General features: G+C 44.5%; 1 protein-coding gene across 2 annotated transcripts in view; it reads left to right on the top strand.

Annotated features, from left to right (window-relative positions):
• The first annotated feature begins 248 nt into the window (after positions 1-248).
• Positions 249-27,793, top strand: part of LOC130361233 (cytochrome P450 2C14-like) — an 84,848-nt gene continuing 57,303 nt past the window's right edge. For both annotated transcript variants that reach the window (XM_056563985.1, XM_056563986.1), the window contains exon 1: positions 249-385. The gene's annotated coding sequence lies outside the window, so the exon portion shown is untranslated. The remainder of the gene's footprint in view (positions 386-27,793) is intronic.

The following is a 27,793-nucleotide window of genomic DNA, read 5'->3' as shown; positions in this document are numbered from 1 at the left end:
GCGGAAATTTTCTGCAAGGAGATTCCGAAGTCTGAACCTAGCCTTGGGCGGAAATTTCCAAGCGATTTTCCGTTCACAAATTCCGCTTCACAAATTCCGAAGTGTTAACTTGTGAATGGAAACCCATTTCAAAGCGGAATTGCAGGCGGAAATTCCGTAGTCTGAACCGAGCCTAAGGGTTTTCTGCCTTCTCCTCACCAGCAAACAACTCATAATCCCGCAAAATCAACAGTGTTTCCTACAGACTCCAGACTGGCTCCGCCTACTCGAGTATAGTCACATGGCTGGTCACATGGTCATGACATCATCAGAGGTCCTTTAGCTTTCTAGGAAATATCATCTACGTGTGTACAGCCTGCAGGCAGCTCCTGTTATCTTCTTACCGGTATGATTGTCTAGATTATCTTCTCTTCAGACGGCATTTATCTCTCCTATCCCATCATCATTCATCATAGAAGTGAGGGGGATTATATACATGTGAGGAGGGGGGGGGATTATATACATGTGAGGAGGGGGGGTTATATACATGTGAGGAGGGGGGGGGATTATATACATGTGAGGAGGGGGGGGGGATTATATACATGTGAGGAGGGGGGGTGGGTTATATACATGTGAGGAGGGGGGGGATTATATACATGTGAGGAGGGGGGGGATTATATACATGTGAGGAGGAGGGGGGGGATTATATACATGTGAGGGGGGATGATATACATGTGAGGGGGGATTATATACATGTGGGGGGGGGATTATATACATGTGAGGAGGGGGGGGGATTATATACATGTGAGGGGGGGGATTATATACATGTGAGGAGGGGGGGGATTATATACATGTGAGGAGGGGGGGGGATTATATACATGTGAGGAGGGGGGGGGGATTATATACATGTGAGGAGGGGGGGGGGATTATATACATGTGAGGAGGGGGGGGGATTATATACATGTGAGGAGGGGGGGGGGGGATTATATACATGTGAGGGGGGGGGGATTATATACATGTGAGGGGGGGGATTATATACATGTGAGGAGGGGGGGATTATATACATGTGAGGAGGGGGGGGATTATATACATGTGAGGAGGGGGGGGATTATATACATGTGAGGAGGGGGGGGGATTATATACATGTGAGGAGGGGGGGGGATTGTATACATGTGAGGAGGGGGGGGATTGTATACATGTGAGGAGGGGGGGGATTATATACATGTGAGGAGGGGGGGGATTATATACATGTGAGGAGGGGGGGGGGATTATATACATGTGAGGAGGGGGGGGGATTATATACATGTGAGGAGGTGGGGGGTTATATACATGTGAGGAGGAGGGGGGTTATATACATGTGAGGAGGAGGGGGGGGGGGGAGATACATGTGATTCTCCTTTTCTCACTTCACTGAGATAGATTTCTCTGTCCTAAACCCCCCCCCTATCTTCTATCTTCCTGAAGCATAGCAGCAAGCTGGGCAGGAAGGGAATTATCCAACATGCCACCTTTAGTGTTCAGACCACTGCTCTTCTGGTCCAGGGACCTACTGGAGGAGCGGTGGTCGGAGCACCGAAGCATGGCAGTACACAGACACTGTATATATAGCTGGAGGCAGTACACAGACATACTGTATATATAGCTGGAGGCAGTATATCTTGTGACGATCCGTCTTGGGGATTAGCTCTGGGATCGTCCTGGACCACGCCACAGGATGCGTTTCTTCTCAATAAACCAGCAAACAAACGCTTCTAATGCAAATCTGGCACCTTGCCAGTTTTATTAGACAGGTTGCAGGGAAAGAAACAAAAAAAAAAAAGCAGGAACAAAACAAAATCCTAGATCGTCTGGTCACTGACTAAACAGATCAGCTTGTCCTGACTAACAACCGCTGAGCTTCCCTCAGCCAGTTAAACATATGTCCCCTGCAACCTTCTACTCACAATTCATGTCAGTCTCTTTGAGCCCCTCATAGCTCGGGCTGTGTACTCCTCAGCAGGCTCTGTCTCTTCCCTACAGCCCACATGCTGTCTCCTAGGAAGAGCCTAGATTAGACTGAGTCTCCATCTCATATACACTTCCCTTCCCTCCTGCCTCATTACTTAAGAAGCAGGTGAGAGCTTCTGCAGGGGGAGCCAAGGAAATACACCCTTTCCTTGCCGCACTGCCACATATCCCCCCCCCCTTTGCTCAGACCACCGGGAAGGAGCACATGTATTTGAAAGGCAGAAACCATCTGCCTTTCCTTTCTCTTGGACAACTTTTGTCCCACAGTCTCTGAAGTCCTTGACTTTTTTTCTTCCGGACTTTTACCAGCCACCAATTGCAAGTCTCTCGGTCACACCTCTCCAGTACCAGGTTCTTCACCCTGGTGTGGGCAGGGCTCTTGAAATTAAGGAGTGAGAGGACCGACGCTTCCAACCTTTGTCTTCTTCTGGCTTGCTGGACCTCTGTCTCTGCTTCAGAGAATCTTTTGGCCTCAGAGGCTTCACCAACCACTGTCTTGTTCTCTGTACCGTCAGAGGACCTCTGACATGGGTCCATCTCAGTTTCAACTTTAGAGGACTTCCCACCTGGTTTCACCTCAGTCTTGTCTTCAGTGGATTTCTCACATGGTTTCACCTTATCTCATCCAGCTTTCTCTTCAGGGGCACTAGCTTCCTCAGGTTTGGCTTCAGAGTCTTTGGCTCCTTCAGATTCTTGTGTATAATCAGCTTCTACTACTGCAGCTTCTTCAGGCTTACTCTTCTCTTCACCTGTAGCTTCAGTTGTGCCATTCTCTTTACTCACAGCTTTTGAGGTTGACTCTGGTTTAGCTTCTGCTTCAGAGGATTTCTCTGCCTCAGCATTACCTTCAGAATTTTTGGTCTGCTCAGGTTCAGAGGATTTCCCACCTCTCTTCTCCTTAGTCTCTACTTCAGAGGATGTCCCACCAGGTTTCAGCTCAGTCCTAGCTTCAGGGGACTTCTTACAGGACTTCACCTCAATCTCAACTTTAGAGGACTTTTTGGCAATCAGAGAAAGCATAACTGTATCCTGTAACTTCGGCCCCAGAAGCCTTTCTTGAGCTAATTTCGCCATATCTTGGTCTCTGCTCTCTTTTAAGACTTCCTGGTCCTCTTCCTTTTTCTCACATTTTCGCAGCTTACACTGGAGCTTAGCGGACTTCATCCTCTCACTGTCAAGTAACTCTGTCAAGTCCCTGACAGTATCTTCCGAAGACAGCAATTGTTTCCTCAATTGTTCATTGTCCGCCAGCACAGCCACCTGCTCGTAGAGTTGCGCTCCCAGCAAAACCAAGGCAGCTACGTGGGACCTTCTGCGCGTTTCGTTCTGCGCTTCCAGGCTCTCTTTTAAGATCTTCATGTCATCTTCCAGCTTTATATATTTCAGCTGCTCACTCTTGAGCTTTGTGGAGATCATCTTCTCACTGTCCAGCAACTGTTTCTTGGACTTCACTAACTCATTGATAGATTTTCCACTCTCACCAATCTGTTCAGATAGATCTGAGATCTCCTGTTGCAGAGTCTCAACTTGTTCCAGGGCCTCCTCATACTGCTCACGGAGCAAGTCATTGTCATGACGAGCAGATTGAAGAGCATGTGCAAGGGCATTCTTCACCTTGACTTCCTCCTCAAGTTGTCTCTTAGCTTTAGAGACACTCTCCAGATTGCTGGCAAGAGCTTCAGCTTCCATCTTCATTTCATTCTTCTCTTTTTCAATTTTTTCCATGGCTACCAGGCTAGCCTTGTGATCACTCTGCAGAGCCTGATGTGCACCATGTAGAAGACTCACTTCTTCTTCCTTGAATGACATCCGCTTGGCCAGACTCTGCACTTCACTCTCCTTGCTGGTCACAAGACCCTGGGAGCGGGACAGTTCATCCTACAGAGCCACAAACTCACTTCTGTGGTGCTCCATTATTTTTTCCAGCTGAAGCCTCGCTTCTTGCTCTTTCTTGAAGTCAGCAAGTGATTTGTCCTTCTCCTCTGTCAAGCGATGTACCTCTTTTTCTTACTCCAACAACTTCACAGAAACAATCTGCAGGGTTTCTTCCAGATTCTGGATCTGCTCCAGTTTTTTCCCAAGGCCAGCTCGTCTTTTCCTAGACCTTTTACTGACAGCGGTCTCCTCACTCTCGCTGTTAGACCTTGAGACATCCTCTGGTCCTCTGTCAGACACTCGACCCAGCTCTTCTCCATCTCTAGATGAAGTCTCCCCCTTTTTCGGGGTTGTGGCCACTTGTGCCTCATTATTATCATCAACAGGTGCCACTGACACCTGGCACTCTTCCTCTCCCACCACGTTGGCAACTCTGGAGACTCTCGCTAAACACTCCCGTCGGACTGGCAATCCCTTGGCGGTAAGTTTGTTGCCCCTAGCAACAACTTCAATGGTTCTTGGCACCAGCGAGTCAGGGAGATTCCTGATCAGTTCCTCTGAACTGTCTCTCGGCTTCTTGGCAGACTTTTCTTTTGTCTTGTCACAGTCTCCTTCACTTAGGACTCTGTCTGTGACTGTAAGTGCAGCCCCCAGCTCCACTGGTACTCTCTTCCTGAGTTTTGGTTTTTCCGCAGCCATCTCCGTAGCTTCTATTCCAGTCACCACTTTAACTTGACTCGCGGACTGTTCTTCAGCTCCCCTAGTGGTCTGGCACACTCCAACCTGACATATACCTAGGGTCTGCTGACACTCCCCGTCCTCAGCCTCTGCGGAGTTACTGTCCCCTGCTATGTGGTGAAAACCAAGTGTTGTGAGCCTATCAGGTGTTCCTGCTCTAGTCACCTAACTATCTTCCCACAACTGCTGAAAAAACGGAAAATCCTTCCCCAGCACTACTTCATACTCTAAGGTAGGCTCTATTGCAACCTTGTGACTTATGGTACCATAGGGAGTAGAAATACACACATTAACTGTTTTATAACCCCAAATACCGGCCTGTATAGACACTATAGTGGGGTCCGGCTTTCTGCAGCTGGTTTTTACCAGACTTATTACACATTTTGGATCTAACAAAACCGTCATCTTTTTACCTTCTATTTCCAGCTCACACAGGTTTTCTTTTGTCCTGCGAGAGGTGGGAATAGAACTCTTTACATCAGAACACATTAACATAAGTGTTTCAAGAAAAATATTATCAGCCTGCATGGGTTCACAATATACAGCACCATTCACACAGTCCAGTAGAGACCCCCCAGTCCTCACTCCTTCCAGAACCTTTTTGTGCGAACTCTCAGGTGCACTCTCAGCATCCCACAGCTGCCAGAAATACGGAAAGTCTCTGCCCAGTACAATTTCCACTGTAAGTTCCGCACATACCTCCATCATATGGCTTACTGTCCCAAAACATGTATCAAAGGTAATTTGAACAGTCTTACCGGGCTCCGGGCGGGACTTCACAAAGGGAATTATTTCTGGCATAATCCGAGATACAGTCTGGCAACAATCCAAGTCCACCCTCAGTGGGATTCCGCCCACCGACAACTCACGGGACCTCGACTTCGTCTTGGCGACCACAGCTTGTGGCCCACGTCGGTTGCTCCCAGCAATGGCCTTTCGAGGTTGTCCCATTTTCTTGAAAAAAAATTCTAGATCCGTTGCCCCTAGCAACGCTCCTCCACAGACACCAAACTGCTTGAACTCCTCTGCTGGGCTCCTCCGACTTGCAATCTTGCAGGGGGTTGCTCCTAGCAACAGCTCCTCTCCAACTCGCCCGTTGGTTGCCCTTGGCAACGGCGTGCCCGCATCCTCCACCAAAATGTGACGATCCGTCTTGGGGATTAGCTCTGGGATCGTCCTGGACTACGCCACAGGATACGTTTCTTCTCAATAAACCAGCAAACAAGCGCTTATAATGCAAATCTGGCACCTTGACAGTTTTATTAGACAGGTTGCAGGGAAAGAAACAAACAAAAAAGCAGGAACAAAACAAAATCCTGGACCGTCTGGTCACTGACTAAACAGATCAGCTTGTCCTGATTAACAACCGCTGAGCTTCCCTCAGCCGGTTAAACATATGTCCCCTGCAACCTTCTACTCACAATTCATGTCAGTCTCTTTGAGCCCCTCATAGCTCGGGCTGTGTACTCCTCAGCAGGCTCTGTCTCTTCCCTACAGCCCATATGCTGTCTCCTAGGAAGAGCCCACATTAGACTGAGTCTCCATCTCATATACACCTCCCTTCCCTCCTGCCTCATTACTTAAGAAGCAGGTGAGAGCTTCTGCAGGGTGAGCCAAGGAAATACACCCTTTCCTTGCCACACTGCCACAATCTGTGGGGACACAGAGGGGCTTACAACTATATATGGGGGCAAAGGGGGGCTTACAACTATATATGGGGGCACAGGGGGCCTACAACTATATATGGGGGCACAGAGGGGCCTACAGCTATATATGGGGGCACAGGGGGCCTACAGCTATTTATGGGGGCCTAAAATGATATATGGGGGCACAAAGCGTGTACTATATATTGGGCCAATACATATGGGGAGTTTGTAAAGAGAGGGCATTGTGCTGGAAAAAGGAGCCTAAAATGTTTGTCTGGCTGCTCTGGCAGGTTCTGTGGAGACGAGTCTTGGCCAGGAGAAGTCTTCAAGTTGCGTCCATAGCAACAGGATCCGTGCGACTGCTGGGTCATGTGACTTTCACGTCACAAGTCCTGCGCCTTCGCATTTCGGCGCACATGACGCTTTGACAGTGTTACGATTGGCTGTTAGACAGCGGCCGCGATACGCATGTGCTGCTATGTGCGGCGTGATGCGACAGCAGTAAGGATACACCAGCTACTCAGCTGGACTCATTAACCCTCCAGCGCTGCTTCCTGCTACTCTTATGTCCCTACACGCAGGTGAGCCCGGAAGGGATTTCGATCCTAGTCGGATCACATGACCATCACTTAGAGTTTTGATTGGTAGATCATGTACATAAAAGAAAGTCACCCACCCACCCTGATTACGCCCCGGAAGAAACCTCATTGGTGAAACGTTGAGTGAGGGTGGTCTGGTGCACATTTGTTACTCTGCTCTTTGGTAACTAGATCTTCATATTTTGTTATTTGTGCTTGGGGCTCTATGCTGTGACTACATTTTTATATTTTCATATTATTAGGATACCTACTTCACTGTTTAAGTCTACTAATACGCACTGGGGGAGTTCAAGATTGTTTTTTCCCCTCCACTATTATCATCATTATTATTATTTTCCTTTGGGCATTTTGTAGGTGGTACTTTACATTATCCTAGTCACACTTACGGTCGCATTAAAGTCCCACCTGACCACCCCGTTTTCGGTGCCTCTGTGGCTGCTGATCTGCAGCTGTGTCTGCATTTCATACATGTATTTTACTTGTATGTATCTGGATTTTGTATTTATGTACTAATAAAATTTTGTTAATATGGATCTGTATACGCTCTTTTTTTCATGTACCGTATATACTCTAGTATAAGCCGGGTTTTTCAGCACAATTTTTCGTGCTGAAAACTCCCCCCTCGGCTTATACTCGAGTGAACTCTCCTCTTGTCAGTGGTCTTTAACCTGCGGATCTCCAGATGTTGCAAAACTACAACTCCCAGCATACGATGGCTGTCCGAGCATGCTGGGAGTTGTAGTTTTGAAACCTCTGGAGATCCGCAGGCTGAAGACCACTGCGGCGTTTGTCATCATCCAGACACCCCCTTTAGTTTTCTACTCACCTCCCCTCGGTGGGAAGGAAGGGGGAGCTGGTCCGGGCCATCTATGCTGCAGGGACCGTCCGGTGGGGAGGGTTAGTCGTTCCGGGCTGTCCATTTTCACCCGGGGGTCCTCTTCTCAGTGCTCCGGGCCTGCCCGGACTAGTGACGTTGCCTTGATGACGACGCACAGGTACGCGCATGAACGTCCCTGTGCGTTGTCATCAAGGCAACGTCACTAGTCCGGGGCCGGGTGCGGAGCGGAAAAGAGGGCCTCCCGGTGAAAATGTACAGCCCGGAAAGACTAACCCTCCCCACCGGACGATCCCTGCAGCATAGATGGCCCCGACCAGCTCACCCTTCCTTCCCACCCAGGGGAGGGGAGTAGAAAACTAATGGGGGGTCTGGATGATGACGAAGGCCAATGGCTGTCCGGGCATGCTGGGAGTTTAGTTTTGCAACTTCTGGAGGTCCCCAGGTTGAAGACCACTGATGAAGGGATTGACAGGTGGTGATGATGAAGGGGGGGGGGTCTGGATGATTACATGGGGGGGATGATGTATTTCCCCCCCCTAGGCTTATAGTCGAGTCAATAACTTTTCCTGGGTTTTTGGGGTGAAATTAGGGGCCTCAGCTCATATTCAGGTCGGCTTATACATGAGTATATACGGTACTCAGTATGTCTTGGCATAGGATCTACGCACTTTTATCAGGGTTCATAGTGTTTATAGACTGACACTGTTGCTGTAGTATGGCTGGAAAGCAAATCCGGGACAGCTCTTACTGGGAATGGTCAAGTGCTGGGTGGGGGCCATTCCCCACAATCCAGGCCGCCTTTTGTTGGCCTTAAAGGACATCTGCAGCGTGATTAACGCTTATCCCCTATCCACAGGATAGGGGATAAGTGTTTGATCGCGGGGGGTCCGATCGCTGGGACCCCCTGTGATCTCCTGTACGGGGCCGCAGCTGTCCCGTGCAGGGGGCGTGCTGGCCGCAGCATGACGTTGCGGCCGGCACGCCTCCTCCATACATCTCTATGGGAGAGGCTGGAGGCAGCGCTCGTGCCTCCCCACCTCCCCCATAGCACTGTATTGGGACGGGGAGGAGACGGAGTGTCACTGTCGACCTCTAGGTTGAAGCTACGCGCCTAAGTGCTCACTATGAGCGCTAATGGCGGCGCCCCGTTAAGGAGATCACAGGGGGTCCCAGCGGTCGGACCCCCCGCGATCAAACACTTATCCCATATCTTGTAGATGGGGGATAAGTGTATATTGCGCTGCAGTTGTCCTTTAAGGGTGCATTCCCACGTGGCGTATTTTGCTGCGTATTTCCTGCTGCGTAGTTTCCTACCCATTGACTTCAACGGGAAAAAATAAAATACGCAGCAAAATACGCCACGTGGGAATGCACCCTAAAGGCAGGCTGCTCCACCAGCTGAGGGGGATTTGCCTGTTGCAGCTCACACTGCCGGAGAGCTGAGTTTTGAGACCTTCCTTGTGGAGTGTGGAAGCTGGTGAGCAGACGTCCAGTAATGATACCCAGTAGTGATGAGTGCAGGTATACTAGAACCTCAGCTCTCCAGCTCTCCACAATAGATGCAGCACACCAAAATACATGGAAAAATGTGTGGTTTCTTCCGTAATGCAGCAGACTGTGTTTTGGGGACCTCACACTTGAGAAAGGTGGCGTGAGGTCACCAAAACGTTGTCAGCTGCATCATGGAATAAAGCACACATTTTTTTCCACGTATATTGGTGTGCTGCATCTATTTGTTCTATTGTGGAGAACTGGAGACCGAGGTTCTCGTGTGCCTGCACCCATCACTATTGTATATCATTACTGGAGGGGCTGCTTCTATTTGGACTGTTTCTAAAGAGCTCTTGTTTTTCGTGTCCTGTGTTTTTAAAATATTTTTTTTCATAGACAATGGGTAAAATAGCGGGCCGGCACTGGGGGCAGATTTGGTGGTGAGCAATGGAAGGGGGGGCCCATGCCTTGAGTCATGTAAGAAGCCTCACACCACTGAGAAAGGGGATTGGATAGATCCCAGAATACCCTGAAACGCATTTGGTGATTATAGCAAACATCGAGACGTAAAAATGCTAACCTACATTCACACGTTATTTGCAAATATAACTCAAGCACGTCTTCTGCCGGAATCTTTGGTAAATCCATTGGACTAGAAGGGGTTAACCATCACTACCCACATTCACCCCGGCTGTGTGAGATCCACCTCTTTCCACCTGTATTCAGCACACAAGTTTGAAAATCTCTGCTGCGAGCTTGAAGGGAGCGCGCGCCCCTACGGTCAGCTGATCTGCAATCAGCTGACTGCATCTGCCGGAAGCTCGCCAGCGTACAGTCGCAAAGAACATCGCAGACGTCAACAGTCGTGCGGCGATAACAAGTTCCATCGCCGCTGGTTGGAGCACCGGAGGAGAGCCAGGAGCCCCAACGTGGAGCGGTAAGTGGCACTTAGTGCCAAACAATCTTTCTCCCACAGGCAGCCCACCTTATACCGGTCGTACACCGACCTGTGCAAAAGCTAGAACTGTGTACTTCTTTCTTACAGGAGAACATATACCTAGATCATAAGGTGGAACTGTATATTTTTCCATTACAGGTGGATATATCCTGTACTACAGGGTGGAATCTTTCATTACAGGTGGAAACTCGTTGTCAATAAGTGGAACTGCATATCTTTTTCCCTAACAGGTGGAAATTAACCATTGCCGACATAAGAGACATATTGGGACAAACTCTTTTACAGCCTGTGTGAACAGCTTCATTGTATACTTTTATACCAACAGTGGGTTAGCCAATTAAGGTCAAGTACTACATAATCCGGATGCTATACAAACCGCAAGGGCCCTGTGGAGCATTTTATTGTATCTTATTGTATTTTTTGCTATTTTCTATTCTTTATTTTATTCTTTATTTATTTTTTCTTTGTCTTTTTCTCATCCATTTGTGGAATCTGATGTTACATATTGATATTTTGATGCCATTAAACCATTCATTCTTTCTATTTGAATTTGATGTCCATCACACACTCATTTTTTGGGTAGGACACTGAGGACTGTGGTTTCCACATTTTTCCCCCCGACATTTAGTTACCTCTCCTTGGGTGAGGGGGTCACAGTTAACCTTGTGTCTTTTGTTGCGAGCTCCACATTTTCCTAGTTTACAGTATACTTTTCCATCTGCCCCCAGAATTGTATATATTTTGCCCCCTTAAGAATAGCATTGCGCCTGACCCAAGTAAAATAAGTATACTTACCCACACCATGCCATAGCAATAGGGGTCATGACAGTTGAAATTATGACAAAGACCCTAGAGCAGGAAGGCCCACAGTCACTTCTCCCATGATACTGGATCTTCAGTCCAGCCCCCTATTGAATTGAATAAAGGTCCTTAAGATGCGGATAAAATAGAAAAGCTGAGTGCCAGCAGGAACAGTGTTCCCTAATCTGTGTCACTACAGTTGCACAACTACATGTCCTGCTGTTGGGTATGATGTGAGTTTTGCAACATCTGAGACATCGATTGGGTGAGCATTGATTTAAGGTTTAGGGGCACAGTTTTTAGTGGAATGGTGGTACGATTAAGTAGGGGCATATTTGTGCAAATTGTTAGGGGCATTGTGGAACAGTATATTAGGGACATGATGACACATTTCATTAGAGCATGGTGGCACAGATTATTAGGGCACAGTTGATAGATGCATGATAGCACAGATCCTTATGGGACATTGGTACAGATAATTAGGGCACGTTGGCACAGATTACTGTGCACTGAGGACAGGCGGGGCCCTGTGCACTGAGGACAGGCGGGGCCCTGTGCACTGAGGACAGGCGGGGCCCTGTGCACTGAGGGCAGGCGGGGCCCTGTGCACTGAGGGCAGGCAGGGCCCTGTGCACTGAGGGCAGGCGGGGCCCTGTGCACTGAGGGCAGGCGGGGCCCTGTGCACTGAGGGCAGGCGGGGCCCTGTGCACTGAGGGCAGGCGGGGCCCTGTGCACTGAGGGCAGGCGGGGCCCTGTGCACTGAGGGCAGGCGGGGCCCTGTGCACTGAGGGCAGGCGGGGCCCTGTGCACTGAGGGCAGGCGGGGCCCTGTGCACTGAGGGCAGGCGCGGCTCCTAGGCTCTGTGACACGACATCAGGTCCCACAGCAGGATGATTGACACTGCACGAGCTTGCACAGAGTCCTGTTTTCCCCAAATTCCTATATTTGAACTTCTCAGAGACACACAGGCAATATCTGCAGGGACAACATTTTTCATCAAAACATATACAATTTTTTAACCAATGTATATTACAAATATACATATAATAGTATTATCTACAATATATAAAAAGATTTTGTTAATGACGGGTGCACTTAACCTGTTGGGGACGAAGGGCGTATGCATACGCCCTTGTGTCCTGGTACTTAAGGATGAAGGGTGTATCCATACGCCTGTGGGAATTTCGGTCCCCGTGACTGCTGATATCGATCAGCAGTCACCCCGCGCAAATGCCCAGGGGAGTCATCAGACCCTCCCCCCCATGTCGGCGATCGGCGCAAATCGCAAGTGTATTCACACTTGCGATTTGCGCCCATTACGGGTCTATGGTGACCCGGAATATAAGGGGGATCGCGGTTGTCTAAGACACCTACGATCCCCCTGAAGGGATAGGAGTGAGGTGGCAGGGGTCTAGACGTGACCACCAATAGCAGATCGGAGGCGGGGGAGTTAACTTTCGGTTTCCTCGTCCTGCCCACCCACAATAGGTGGGGCAGAACGGGGAAACGAAGGGGACCGGGCGCTCAATTCCACTTACCCGTCCGGAGGCTGTGGGCGACGGTGATCGGCGGGCTGCGATGACGTGCGGCAGAAAAGGCCGGCTCCCTGGATCCGACGGAAGCAGGTAAGTTGTCTAGCTTCCTAACATCTGCAGGGCTACAGTGGTCTCTAACCTGTAGCCCTCCAGATGTTACAAAACTACAACTCCCAGCATGCCCAGAAAGCTGTTTGGGCATGCTGGAATATGTAGTTTTGCAACAGCTGGAGGACTGCAGTTTGAGACCACTATACAGTGGTCTCTAAACTGTATACCTCCAGATATTGCAAAACTAAAACTCCTAGCAGGCCCAAACAGCTCTTTGCTGTCTGGGCATGCTGGGATTAATAGTTTTGCAACATCTGGAGGGTCACAGTTTGGAGATCACTGTGCAGTGGTCTTTAACTGTAGCCCTCCAGATGTTGCAAAAATGCAAATCATAGCATGCCCAAACAGCTGTCTCGGCATGCTGGGAGTTGTAGTTGCGTACCTCCATCTGTTGCATAACTACATCTCCCAGCATGCCCTGCGGTGATCAGTACATGCTGCGAGTTGTAGTTTTGCAACAGCTGGAGGCACACTGGTTGGAAAATACTGAGTTAGGTAACAGAACCTAAGTGATGGATTTCCAACCAGTGTGCCTCCAGCTGTTGCAAAAGTACAACTCCCAGCAAGCACAGTCTGTCAGTACATGCTGGGAGTTGTAGTTTTGAAACAGCTGGAGGTTCCCCCCCATGTGCATGTACAGGGTACATTCATGCAGGCAGGTTTACAGTAAGTTTCCTGCTTCAAGTTTGGGCTGCGGCAAATGTTTCGCCGCAGCGCAAACTCCTAGCGGGAAACTCACCGTAACACGCCAGTGTGAATGTACCCTAAAAACACTACACTAACACATAATAAAGGGTAAAGCACTACATATACACCCCTTACACTGTCCCCCCCCCCCCCCCCAATAAAAATGAAAAACGTATTGTACAGCAGTGTTTCCAAAATGGAGCCTCCTGCTGTTGCAAAACAACAACTCCCAGCTTTTCTGGACAGTAACTGACTGTCCAGGAATGCTGGGAGTTTGGCAACAGCGGGAGGCACCCTGTTTGGGAATCATTGGCATAGAATACCCCTATGTCCACCCCTATGCAATCTGTAATTCAGTCCTCAAATGCACATGGCGCTCTCTCACTTCGGAGCCCTGTCGTATTTGAAGGAAACAGTTTAGGGCCACATATGCAGTATTTCCGTACTCGGGAGAAATTGCACTACAAATTTTGGGGGGCTTTTTCTCATTTTACCCCTTATGAAAAGGAAAAATTGGGGGCTACACCAGCTTGTTAGTGTAAACAAATTTACACTAACATGCTGGTGTTGCCCCATACTTTTTTTTTCCTTTTACTGCTTGTGAAAACAAAAAGACCCCCAAAATTTGTAATGCAATTTTTACTGAGTACGGAAATACCCCATATGTGGGCTTAAAATGCTCTGCGGGCGCACAACAAGGCTCAGGAGTGAAAGCGCACCATGTACATGTGAGGCCTAAATTGGTGATTTGCACAGGGGTGGCTGATTTTACAGTGGTTCTGACATAAACGCAAAAACATATATATATATGCCTTAACGCCTCCACATTTCTTCTGAGTAAGAAGGAGCGCCATTGGGATTTTGAAGAGAAAATGTGTCCGGAATTGAAGGCCACGTGTGTTTACAAAGCCCGCATAGTGCCAGAACAATGGACCCCCCCACATGTGACGCCATTTTGGAAACTCCACCCCTCATGTAATGTATTAAGGGGTGCAGTGAGCATTTACGTCCCACAAGTGTCTTACAGATTTTTTGAACAGTGGTCCGTGAAAATGAAAAATTTAATTTTTCATTTGCACAGCCCACTGTTCCAAAGATCTGTCAAACGCTAGTGGGGTGTAAATTCTCACTGCATCCCTTATTAAATTCTGTGAGGGGTGTAGTTTCCAAAATGGGGTCACATGTGGTGGGGTCCACTGTTCTGGCACCACGGGGGGCTTTGTAAACGCACATGGCCCCTGACTACCATTCCAAACGAATTCTCTTTCCAAAAGCTCAATGGCGCTCCTTCTCTTCTGAGCATTGTAGTTCGCCCGCAGAGCATTTTGCGTCCTAACATGGGGTATTTCCATACTCAGAAGAGATGGGGTTACAAATTTTGGGGGGCATTTTCTCCCATTACCTTTTTAAAAAATTGTAAATTTGGGGGAAAAACTGCACTTTAGTGAATTATTATTATTATTTTTTTTCATTTACACATCCGATTTTAACGAAAAGTCGTCAAACACCTGTGAGGTGTTAAGGCTCATTGGACAAGGTTACATGCCTTGAGGGGTGTCATTTCCAAAATGATATGCCATGTGGGGTTTTCTGCTTTTCTGGCACCATAGGGGCTTTCTAAATGTGACATTTACTCTCCAAAATCCCATTGTTGCTCCTTCCCTTCTGAGCCCTGTACTGGGCCCGCCGAACACTTGACATACACATATGAGGTATTTCCTTAGTCGAGAGAAATTGAGTTACAAATTTTGGGGCACTTTTTCTCCTATTACCACTTGTAAAAATTCAAAAACTGGGTCTATAAGAACATACGAGTGTAAAAAATGAAGATTTTGAATTTTCTCCTTCACTTTGCTGCTATTCCTGTGAAACACCTAAAGTTTCAACAAACTTACTGTCATTCTGGATACTTTGAGGGGTGCAGTTTTTATAAATGGGTCATTTATGGGGTATTTCTAATATGAAGGCCCTTCAAATCCACTTCAAACCTGAACTGGTCCCTGAAAAATTCAGATTTTGAAGATTTTGGGAAAAATTGGAAAATTGCTGCTGAACTTTGAAGCCCTCTGATGTCTTCCAAAAGTAAAAACATGTCAACTTTATGATGCAAATATAAAGTAGACATATTGTATATGTGAATCAATATATAATTTATTTGGAATGTCTATTTTCCTTACAAGCAGAGAGCTTCAAAGTTAGAAAAATGCTAAATTTTCAAATTTTTCATCAAATTTTTGAATTTTTCACCAAGAAATGATGCAAGTATCGACGGAAATTTACCACTACCATAAAGAAGAATTTGTCACGAAAAAACAATCTCGGAATCAAATTTATAAGTAAAAGCATCCCAGAGTTATTAATGCTTAAAGTGACAGTGGTCAGATTTTCAAAAAATGCTCCCGTCCTTAGGGTCATAATGGGCTCCGTCCCCAAGGGGTTAAAGACACAGGGCGTACCTGTACGCCCTGCGCCCCCTATCTTTCTATAACGCGGAGTCACTGCGTGACCCCGCGTCATAGCGGGTCGGTCCCGGCAGCTAACGGTAGCCGGGACCCATAACTAATGGCGAACGTCACTGATGGCGGTGATGTGCGTTATTAACCCTTTAGACACATCGATCAAAGTCGATCAACGCATCTAAAGTTACAAAAAAAACACTTCCGACAGTTCAGTCGGACTAATCAGGACCACCGCGGTGTCTTGATCAGCTAGGAAACACAAGGAGGGTCCCTTACCTGCTTCCTCGGGGTCCGCTTGCCGAATGACTGCTCCATGCCTATGGCATAGCAGTGATCAGTGTAAGAGATCGGACAATTGCATGTTATAGTCCTCTATGGGAGCTTTAACATTTAAAAAAAAAAAAAAAAAGGGGGGGGGGGGGGAGTTAATAAAGATGACAACCCCTTCCCTAATAAATGTTTGCATCAACCCCCTTTTCCCATTTAAAAAATAATAAAAAAATGTGTAAATAAAAATTAGCATATGTGGTATCGTCGCATGCATAAATGTCCGAACTATAAAAATATATTATTAATTAAACCTCACGGTCAATGGTGTACGCGCTAAAAAAATTCCGAAGTCCAAAATAGCGGATTTTTGGTCACTTTTTATACCATAACATTTTTTTATAAAAAGCGATCAAAAAGTCCAATCAAAGCAAAAATGGTACTGATAAAAACAGATCACAGTGCAAAAAATTAGCCCTCATACCGCCCCGTACGCGGAAAAATAAAGTTTATAGGGGTCAGAAGATGACAATTTTTAACGTATTAATTTTCGTGCATGTAGTTATGATTTTTTCCAGAAGTACGACAAAATCAGACCTACATAAGTAGGGTATCATTTTAATCATATGGACCTACAGAATAAAGATAAGTTGTAATTTTTACCGAAAAATTTACTACGTAGAAATGGAAGCCCCCAAAATTTATAAAATGCAGTTTTTTTTTTCTTCAATTTTGTCGCACAATGATTTTCTTTTGTTTCGCCGTAGATTTTTGAGTAAAATGACTGATGTCATTACAAAGTAGAATTGATGGCGCAAAAAATAAGCCATCATATGGATTTTTAGGTGCAAAATTGAAAGGGTTATCATTTTTTAAAAGGTGAGGAGGAAAAAACGAAAGTGCAAAAACAGAAAAACCCTCAGTCCTTAAGGAGCCCTAGTAGACATCCTGCTGTAGGATAAATGAAAACTCAGTATACTGTGGTCACTCTTACCATGACCCCCTACCTTTACTTCAGATACTTTGTCTGGCCTATTAGTTAGTATAAGGTCCAGAGGTGACTCCCCCCTCTTCTTGGGTCCTGCACTGGGAGAGTTAATTGTCCTTCATTATAGCCAAAAACCTGTTTCCCTTGCTGGACCTGCAGGTTTAGTCTCCCATTCTATATCAGGTTAAAGTCCCCCATAATAATGACTTCCTCCTTTTTTTCTGCCCCATCTATTGGTCTTGTTAGTAGGTTTATGAAAGATAGCCTTATACCTATCTCTATCTTATATGAAGGATAGCCTTATACCTATCTCTATCTTATATGAAGGATAGCCTTATACCTATCTCTATCTTATATGAAGGATAGCCTTATACCTATCTCTATCTTATATGAAGGATAGCCTTATGCCCATCCCTATCTTATATGAAGGATATTCTTATGCCCATCCCTATCTTATATGAAGGACAGCCTTTGGTCTATATCTTATATGAAAGATAGCCTTATGCCCATCCCTATCTTATATGAAGGATATTCTTATGCCCATCCCTATCTTATATGAAGGACAGCCTTTGGTCTATATCTTATATGAAGGATATCCTAATGCCTATCCCTATCTTATAATGAAGGATAGCCTTATACCTATCTCTATCTTATATGAAGGATAGCCTTATGTCTATCCCTATCTTATATTATCATAGCCTTATGTCTATCCCTATCTTATATGAAGGATATCCTTATACCTTTCTCTATCTTATATGAAGGATAGCCTTATACCTATCCCTATCTTATATTAGCATAGCCTTATGTCTATCCCTATCTTATATTAGCATAGCCTTATGCCTATCCCTATCTTATATGAAGGATAGCCTTATGCCTATCTCTATCTTATATGAAGGATAGCCTTATGCCTATCCTATGCATGCTTACACTCCTTCTCTGTATCTGCAGCTACCATTTCTGCAGGAAGACTATTCCATGCATCCACTACTCTCTCAGTAAAGTAGTACTTCCTGATATTACTGCAGAAACCTTTCCCCTCTAATATAACACTATGTCCTCTTGTTGTAGTTTTTCTTATTTGTAATCTCCTTTCCTCCTTTACTGTGATCCCTTTCATGAACGTCTGCAACAACGTTATTCTTGATGTCCCATATAGAACAATATAGCCACAGATTCGGGTGAAAGGTAGAACATGTCCAGTCACATATTGTTGGACAAGTGTGAACAGAGCAGCAGAATTCCATTGAAATCAGTGTGAACAAACCCTTAAAGTGATGACACGTGAACAGTACATTGCACAAAGCCTTTGCTGCAGCCTATTACAGTGCAAAGTGATGACAATAATATGTCTGCAACGAAGAGGTGGGGACCCACGTGATGAAGTTTATACTGGCATAACAGATTAAGAGGAATAGACAGGTAAGAGGTGAGCCAAGTTTCTTCACTAGAGGAAAGGTGACACCAGATCTCTGTCTGACATACTAGCTTTGGGTAGAGTAAAAGGTGAAGAATACAGGCTCTGTTTACATGGAACGTTAACCCATTTCCCTGACAGTAATTTCTGGCATGTCCGTAATTCCTCGTCTTCTAAGAACCATAATTTGTTTTTGTTTTGTTTTTTCATTTAAAGACACCATTGCTGTTACCATGAAAAATGAAAATGAACCAAAAACAAAATTGTGGACTGAAATTACAAAAAAATTTATAAAAATAACACAATTCTGAAACTTTTGATAGATTAAATTTTACGCTGTTTGTTATTCGGCATGCCAGTAGGATTACAGCCATATCCAAGTTAAAGGGGTACTCCCCTGGAAAAACATTTTGTTTTAAATCAACTGGTGCCAGAAAGTTAAACAGATTTGTAAATTACTTCTATTTAAAAATCTTAATCCTTCCAGTACTTATCAGCTGTTGTATGCTCCACAGGAACTTTCGGTCTGACCACAGTGCTCTCTGGTGTCTATGCTAGATTGCTATGTGGATTTTCTCCTACTCTGGACAGTTCCTAAAATGGACAGAGGTGTCAGCAGAGAGCAATGTGGGCAGACAGAAAGGAAATATAAAAAGAAAACAACTTCCTGTGGAGCATATAGCATATTTAAAAAGAAGTAAGATTTTTAAATAGAAGTAATTCACAAATCTGTTTAACATTTTGGCACCAGTTGATTTAAAAATGTTTTCCAGTGGAGTACCCCTTTTAATTTTGTGATATTGTACTTATTTGAAATAAATAAATATACTTGGAATCACAATATTCTGACCCATGTAATTTTTTTTCAACTATAAAATAGATACATTTTTCTGATATGTAATAGCTCTTTTTTTTTTTTTCACCATAATCTTTACTTTTTATTGTTACCTTTTTGGAGTAGATCAGATTTATGACGGCTTTCTGTAATCAATAGTATTTGCTTTCGTTCTCCAAAATGGTGGCCACAATGCAGTGCATGGGGATTTATTAGCTTCTTAAACCCACCCCTATGCTGTGTCCTCATTGGCCTTGGAGCTGTATTGCATATAATGCAGAGCAATAATTGGATAACATGTGGTCATGTGATCTTGCTTATAGCTGCAAGGTATGCTGGCCTATCCTGATATTATCTCAGTGTTCCCAAAATTTCCTCCTTTCACCTGTCCTGCTATTATTACTGTCATTGCCAGGCTTGCATGAGCTATGTCCGAAAATACAGTGAACTGTTTTCACCCCAAACAGTCACATGCTTACATATACAGTAACCCCACGACATGTGATGGCCCCGACATATGATCAAATCGACCTACGCGGTCCTGAGCGGCGGGGACAGGTGAGTATAACTTCCTATACTTTATATTGCACGAATCCCTCAACATACGATGGATTCGACAAATGATGGGTCGTTTGGAACTAATTACCATCGCATGTTGAGGGACCACCATTAAAGCCGTTTTATTATTTTACTATTGATGTCCGCAGTTTTAACCTACTGTAGCAGTGTGCGCCCTTCCAAAGGAACCAAGTCTTCCCTGCAAATTCTGTGCATCTAGACTTGCATTGACTACGCGACATCACAAGAGGGCCATGACCGTGACATTACAAGCCTCTGCCCCGCATCACCAGTCATCCAGCACGGAGTGAAGTTCACTCTGTACACCGGATGTCTGGGGGGGCCGCAGCTGAGATCATGGAGGTCACCAGCGGTGGGACCCCCCGCGATCAGACATCTTATCCCCTATCCTTTGGATACTGAGATCATGGTGGTCCCCAGCGGTGGGACCCCCCGCGATCAGACATCTTATCCCCTATCCTTTGGATAGGGGATAAGATGCCTAGGGGCAGAGTACCCCTTTTAACCTGTATTTTTGCAATTCATTAATTTATTTTTTCAATACGCTAACAATAAAATGGTGCCATTGAAAAAAATAATCTTCTTACATCTTTACTTAACCCCTTAACGACAATGGACGTAAATGTACGTCATGGTGACATGGTACTTAACGCACCATGACATACATTTATGCACCACCATGACCGCGAGCACCGGACCGTTGCTCGTGTCATGCGCTGCAGGTCCCGTCTGCCAGGGACCCGCCGGTAAGGGTGGACATCCGCGATCGCAGATTAACCCCTCAGATGCGGTCATCAATACAGATCACGGCATCTGCGGCAGTGCGGTACTTTGAATGGATTATTGGATCGCCCGCAGCGGGGATCAGATTATCCAGCATCGCAGCCGGAGGTCCCCTCACCTGGCTCCAGCTGTCTCCCGGGGTTTCTGCTCTGGTCTGAGATCGACAAGACCAGAGCAGAAGATGACCGATAATACTGATTAGTGATGTGTCCTATACATAGCACTGAACAGTATTAGCAATCAAATGATTGCTATAAATAGTCCCCTATGGGGACATAAGTGTAAAAAAAAAATATTAAAAAGTTAAAAAAAAATTGAAAAATCGCCATCCCCAATAAAAAAGTAAAATGGAGTAAACACTTCACTACCTGGCATCCCTGGACAACATTCTTGTCCTCCAGTGACTATGAGAATATGCATCTCTCTGCCTAAAACACTCACCTCAACCCACACAGTCTCCTGCCAGGTGCCTTGGACAGCCGGGATGTGTCTTGGTCATGGGGTACGTCCCGCCTCCTCTCGCTTACCAGGTCCTATTCTTTCTCCCTCCCCGATTCCCCTCTCCACTTTTCCCCTATCCTTTCCTCCTCCGTTTTCCTCCTTCTCCCCCCTTACTATCTTCTCTTCCTGGTCTCTCTCCTTCCTTCCTTTCATTGTCTCGACTCCTGGCACTTGCCTTCTGAATGCCAGTTCCTGCCTTTGAATTTTGTATTTGGTATTTTGTATCTTGTATTCTGTATTATGTTAACATAGTGACATGGTTGTCACTTCTGCCATTCCCTGATCCTGCCCTGATATGACTAGTTGTTCTGCTATTGACTGCTTCAGAGACAATGCCCACCCTACTATGTTACTATTCACTTGTCACACTATATCCACGTGAGAGTTTTTACGGCTGTTGCCTTCATTGCCATAGCATTGCATAACCCTCACCAGACTGAACTATGCTTGTGACGATGCTCCTACACTCGAACTCTCCCATGGACAATATTCTGCAGTCATATTTTCCCATTGTTTATAATAGCTTTGTTGTTTGCTATACTATTGCAATTTGAATATAAATTTATTCTGGAAAAAAAAAAGTAAAATGTCAGTTTTTCCCATTTTACCTCCAAAAAAGCATAAAAAAAAAATTAATGCACATATTAGGTATCGTCACGTGCGAAAAAGTCTGAACTATTAAAAAATATTGTTAGTTATGGTGTATGGTGAAGGCTGTCTGGGCTTGCTGGGAGTTGTAGTTTCGCAACCACTGGAGGCAGCCTGGTTGGAAAACACTGCCATAGCAAACCTTCAGGAGCTGTCCAGCGCTCAGGGACTCACCTCTGGCCAGATTAGGGTTAACAATCCTCCAGCGCGTCAGGCCTGATGCTGACATCACTATGGCACATGCGCAGATGATCCTCCGGAGCGATGACCAACTACGCATGCGCCCATCACGGCATCCGATTCGCCGAAAGCAGCTCAATCCGCATTCAGCTTAGAAGAAGCTGAAAGTAAGGAGGGTGCGCGCTGATGACGACAGGATTCTGTCGCGCGGGAGGCAGGCACGTACGGAGCGAGGGGCAGGCCGGCCTCCAACACACCACCCTCCACGGTGACTTCCCGGTGGCAAGATGGCGGCGGAAGAAAAGAAAAAAAGTGGTCGAGGCAAGGCAGGAAGCAAATGAAGAAACCAGCTTCCGCGTCTGGAACAAAGGTAAGTAAAACACCACATACAGAACCGTTAGCAACATGAAAAAAAGCCATAATAACATATAGCCACAGAGCTAACTAACTGCCAAAAGTAGGTTAAGGCAGTGGAGAACCCCTTTAATCATATTGACCCACAGAATAAAGGAAACATGTCATTTTTACCGGAAAGTGTACAGCGTGAAAACAAAACCTTCCAAAATTAGCTAAATTGCAGGTTTTCTTTTCAATTTTCCCTCATAAATAATATTTGTTTGGTTGCGCCGTACAATTTATGGTAAAATAAGTGATGTAATTACAAAGTACAATTGGTGACGCAAAAAACAAGCCCTCATATGGGTCTGTGGAGGAAAAAAGGAAAATGCAAAGATAAAATTGGTCTGGTCCTTAAGGGGTTAAAAAATGTTATAGCTGTTGGAATGCAGGAAAGCTTGAGTAACAGGGTATTCTACACATTATGGGGTGGAGCAGACTCTAGTTAATGATCCTCCAAAGGTTTAAAAGCCAAGTATTTATGATGTGAGGACATAAGATCGGAGAGTCCAGGGCTGGACTATATCTACTGAACTCTTCGCACTGCACAAAGTAGGATACAACATTTTATTTATTAATTTATTTATTCTTATTTATTAAACCTAATTACACTCAGTGGAACATATCTAAATGCTTCTACAGGCTATGTTTCCACACGGTTTTCTGTCTACATTTTAAAGGAGTACTCTGGTGGAAAACAAATTTTTTTTTTTTCAAATAAACTGGTGCTATAAAGTTAAACAGATTTGTAAATTACTTCTATTAACCCCTTAAGGGTGCAGGGTTTTTCCGTTTTTGCATTTTCATTTTTTCCTCATCACCTACTAAAAATCATAACGCTTTCAATTTTGCACCTAAAACTCCATATGATGGCTTATTTTTTGTGCCACCAATTCTACTTTGCAGTGATATGAGTCATTTTACCCAAAAAAATCCACGGCGAAACAGGAAAAAAAAATTAATTGTGCGACAAAATGTAAGAAAAATGTCATGTCGTAAATTTTGGGGGCTTCCGTTTCTACGTAGTACATTTTTCGGTAAAAATGACACCTTATCTTTCTTCTGTAGGTCCATACGGTTAAAATGATCCCCTACGTATATAGGTTTGATTTTGTCGTACTTCTGAAAAAAAAATCATAACTACATGCAGGAAAATGTATACATTAAAAATTCTCATCTTCTGATCCCTATAACTTAATTTTTCCGCGTACGGGCCGGTATCAGGGCTCATTTTTTGCGCCCCGTTCTGAAGTTTTTATCGGTACCATTTTTGTATTGATCGGATTTTTTTATCGCTAATTATTCATTTTTTCATGATATAAAAAGTGACCAAAGTACGCTATTTTGGACTTGAGAATTTTTTTGCGCGTACGCCATTGACCGTGTGGTTTAATTATTTATTTATTTTTATAACTCGGACATTTCCGCACGCGGAGAAACCACATATGTTTATTTTTATTTACACAATTATTTTTTAGGGGAAAAGGGGGGTGATTAAAACTTTTATTAGGGAAGGGGTTAAATGACCTTTTTATTAACTTTTTTTTCACTTTTTTTTTTTTTGCAGTGTTATATCTCCCATAGGGGACTATAACACTGCACACACTGATCTTTTACCCTGAACCCTGCAAAGCCATAGCTTTGCATGGATCAGTGTTATAGGCGGTCGATTGCTCAAGCCTGCATCTCAGGCTTGGAGCAGTCAAACGCCAATCGGACGCGACGAAGCAAGGTAAGGGGACCTCCGCTCGCGTCCTAGCTGATCGGGACATCGTGATTTTATCGCAATAGTCCCGATCAGCCCGACTGAGCTGCCGGGAAGCTTTCACTTTCATTTTAGATGCAGCAATCAACTTTAATCGCCGTGTCTAACGGGTTAATAGCGTGCCGCACAATGCTCGGTGCCGCACGCTATTAGCCCAGGGTCCCGGCTATCATTGGCCTCCGGGATCGACCCGGTACGATGCAGGGTCATGGTGTGACCCCGTTTTAAATACCGGTACCGGGCGTAGGGCATACAGGTACGCCTTACGTCCTTAAGAGGTAAAAAAAATCTTAATCCTTCCAGTACTTATCAGCTGCTGTATGCTTCAGAGGAAGTTGTGTAGTTCTTTTCAGTCTGACCACAGTGCTCTCTGCTGACACCTCTGTCCGTGTCAGGAAATGTCCAGAGCAGGATAGGTTTGCTATGGGGTTTTGCTTCTACTCTGGACAGTTCCTGACATGGACAGAAATGTCAGCAGAGAGCACTGTGGTCAGACTGAAAAGAACTATACAACTTCCTCTGGAGCATACAGCAGCTGATAGGTACGGGAAAGATTAAGATTTTTTTAAATAGAAGTAATTTACAAATCTGATTAACTTTCTGGAACCAGTTGATATGAAATAAAAAAATAAAAAACAGTTTTCACCCTAGTACCCCTTTAACCTGTTAAGGACCACGGGCGTAAACTTATGCCCCTAGTCCCGCTCCCGTGATTTAACGCGAGGTTACACGGTAACCCCGCATCATATCACGGCGGGCCCGGCATCATAGTGAAGCCGGGACCCGCCACTAATAGTGCGCGGCACTGATCGCGGTGCCGCGCCCTATTAACCCTTTAGCTGCGTGCTCAAAGCTGAGCCACGCGGCTAAAAGTGAAAGTAAAATGTCCCGGTTAGCTCTGGGAGCTGTTCGGGATCACCTCAGTATATTCGCGGCATCCCGAACAGCTGTACTTCAGGAGGAAGGTCTCTTACCTTCCTTCCTGCAGTCCGATCGCCGATTGAATGCTTCAAGCCTGAGATCCAGGCTTGAGCAATCAATCGCCGAAAACACTGATTGATCCATTCCTATGGAGATGCATCAATCAGTGGTAAAGATCAGTACCTGCAATGTTACAGCCCCCCCTATAGGAGCTATAATATTGCATAAGAAAAGTGTAAAAAAATCATTAAGCCTTTCAATTATCCCTTCCCCTAATAAAAGTTTGAATCACCCGGCATTTCCAAGAATAAAAAAAACACAGTGTAAATAAAAATAAACATATGTGGTATCGCCGCGTGCGGAAATGTCCGAATTATAAAAACATACCGCTTTTTAAACCGCACGTTCAATGGCGTACGCGCAAAAAAATTAAAAAGTGCAAAATAGGGTATTTTTGGTCACTTTTTATATCATGAAAAGATGAATAAAAAGCGATCAAAAAGTCCAATCAATGCAAAAATGGTACCGGCAAAAACTTCAGATCACGGCGCAAAAAATGAACCCTCATAGCCCCCTGAACATGGAAAAAAATAAATAAAATAAAATCTATACACGTAGGATATCATTTTAACCGTATGGACCTAGAGAATAAAGATAAGTTGTCATTTTTAACGAAAAATGTACTACATAGAAACGGAAGCCCCCAAAAGTTACAAAATGGCATTTTTTTTCAATTTTGTCGCACAATGATTTTTTTTCCGTTTCGTCGTAGATTTTGGGGTAAAATGACTGTCATTACAAAGTAGAATTGGTGGCGCAAAAAATACTCCATAATACAGATTTTTAGGTGCAAAATTTAAAGAGTTATGATTTTTTTTAAAGGTAAGGAGGAAAAAACGAAAGTGCAAAAAACAAAAAATGCCTGGTCCTTAAGGGGTTATGGCTATGTTCACACAGCTGAATTTCAGAGCGGAATTTTGCAGGAAAATTCCGCTCTGAAATTTATGCAAAATTTACTTCACATTGAATTGAATGGGGATTCCACTTTCCCATTCACACCACAGAATTTCCACAGGGGAAATTCTTCTTTCTGCAATCCTATTGAACTCAATGCGGCTTTGAATTTTGGCAGAATTCTTTTGTGTTTTGAGCACACAGAAATTCTGCCGAAATTTCACTCAAATGAGCAGAATCACAAAATTTCCTCCTTGTGAACATAGCCTAAGACTGAAACAGATATTTTTATTGCCTTATGGAGTGCTTTTTAATGGCATTTGGCCATTTTTGTGCCATTCTTTAAAACTTTTTTTTAAAATTTTTTTTATTGTTATTATTTAGATTATGCATTTCTATTAGCCAAAATTTGGAATATTTATGTCGAAAAAATCATCCAAAAATATGTTCTTCCCTGCACTGTGTATCAGAGACACCTGGAGAATTTCGGGCGGACATTCAGCAGACAGCGGCAATGCATTTCCGAACAGAGTCCGCATTAAGAATAAACATGACTATTCTTTCTGTGGACCTTGGAATGGGGATTTCTGTGGCAGATGTTGCGAAAACAATGGGACTCTGCTGCAGTGGAATGTCCATGCGGAATATTCCGTCAAAATTCCGCACGGACATTCCACCATTTGAGCATGCTCTTATTTCTCATTTGTATTTTCTTATATAGTACATAGATTAACCCCTTAAGGACCAAGCCCACATTCGCCTTAACCCCTTAAGGACCTGGGGTTTTTGCATTTTCGTTTTTTGCTCTTTGCCTTTAAAAAATCATAACTCTTTCAATTTTGCACCTAAAAATCCATATGATTGCTTATTTTTTGCGCCACCAATTCTACTTTGTAATGACGTCAGTCATTTTGCCCAAAAATCTACGGTGAAACGGAAAAAAAATCATTGTGCGACAAAATTGAAAAAAAAACGCTGTTTTGTAAATTTTGGGGGCTTCCGTTCCAACACAGTACATTTTTCGGTAACAATTACACCTTATCTTTATTCTGTAGGTCCATACGGTTAAAATGATACATACTTCATGCAGGAAAATTAATACGTTTAAAATTGTCATCTTCTGACCCCTATAACTTTTTTATTTTTCCGTGTATGGGGCGGTATGAGGGCTCATTTTTTGCGCCGTGATCTGAAGTTTTTAACGGTACCATTTTTGCATTGATAGTACTTATTGATCGCTTTTTATTCATTTTTAAATGATATAAAAAGTGACCAAAAATGCACTATTTTGTACTTTGGAAGTTTTTTGCGCGCACGCCATTGACCGAGCGGTTTAATTAATGATATATTTTTATAATTCGGACATTTCCGCACGCGGTGATACCATATATGTTTATTTTTATTTACACTGTGGTTTTTTTTTTATGGGAAAAGGGGGGTGATTCAAACTTTTAATAGGGAAGGGGTTAAATGATATTCATTCACTTTTTTTTTTTCACTTTTTTTTTTGCAGTGTTATAGCTCCCATAGGGACCTATAACACTGCACACACTGATCTTTATCATTGATCACTGGTTTCTCATAGGGGTGCAGTGAGCACTTACACCCCATAAAAAGTGAGCATAAAAAGGGGTGCAGTGAGCACTTACACCATACTGGCCTTTGACAGATCTTTGGAAAAGTGGTCTGTGCAAATGAAAAATTATTTTTTTTCATTTTCACGGACAACTGTTCAAAAAATCTGTCAGACACCTTTGGGATGTAAATGTTCACTGCACCCCTTTTTACATTCCTTGAGGGGTGTAGTTTCCAAAATGGGGTCACATGTGAGGGGGGGT

The sequence above is a fragment of the Hyla sarda genome, chromosome 3, assembly GCF_029499605.1.
Source record: "Hyla sarda isolate aHylSar1 chromosome 3, aHylSar1.hap1, whole genome shotgun sequence".
Lineage (NCBI taxonomy): Eukaryota > Metazoa > Chordata > Amphibia > Anura > Hylidae > Hyla > Hyla sarda.
This window is presented reverse-complemented; position numbering and strand designations above follow the sequence as displayed.